The following is a 742-nucleotide window of genomic DNA, read 5'->3' as shown; positions in this document are numbered from 1 at the left end:
ATCCATTTGCAGAAAAATGAAGCAAGATCTGTACTTCACACCATACACAAAAACTAACTCCAGATGGACCAAAGACTTAAATGTGAAACCTGAAAGTATAGAGTTCCTCAAGGAAAACCTAGGGGCAAATTTGGGACCCTAATATATGGCATAAGTAGACTATCAAGCATAGTGCAAAATACACAAACAGTAGAAGAGAAACTGGTGAATGGAACCTTCTTTAAATCAATTTTTTTATGTGCTTCCAAAGCCTTCTCCAAAAGAGTCAAATGAAATCCTATAGATTGGGAAAAAAAAATATTTGCCAATAATATATCTGACAAGGAACTTATCTCTAGAATTTATAGAAAACTCCAACACCTCAATAACAAAAAGACAAATAATCCAATTAAAAAATGGGCAAAAGACATGAATAGACATTTCACCAAGGAGGATATTTAAGTGGCCAACAAACATTTGAAGAAATGCTCACAATCATTAGCTATTAGAGAGGTGCAAATCAAAACAACGAGATACCATCTTGCTCCAGCACTAGTAGCAAAGTCCAACAAGACAGAAAATAACAAGTGGTTGTGAAGATGAGGAGAGTTTGGGACTCTCATACATTGCAGGTGGGCCTGTCAAATGGTACAACCATTGTGAAAAGAAGTATGGCGATCAATTAAAAAGTTGGAATTAGAAATATTATCTGACTCAGTCATTCCATTGTTGTTGTTGTTGTTATATGCCATCAAGTCAGCCC

The sequence above is a fragment of the Orycteropus afer genome, unplaced genomic scaffold (assembly GCF_000298275.1).
Source record: "Orycteropus afer afer isolate SDZICR_OR568_19922 unplaced genomic scaffold, OryAfe1.0 scaffold00937, whole genome shotgun sequence".
NCBI lineage: Eukaryota > Metazoa > Chordata > Mammalia > Tubulidentata > Orycteropodidae > Orycteropus > Orycteropus afer.
The sequence above is the reverse complement of the archived record's forward strand: the minus strand, read 5'-3'. Positions refer to the sequence as shown.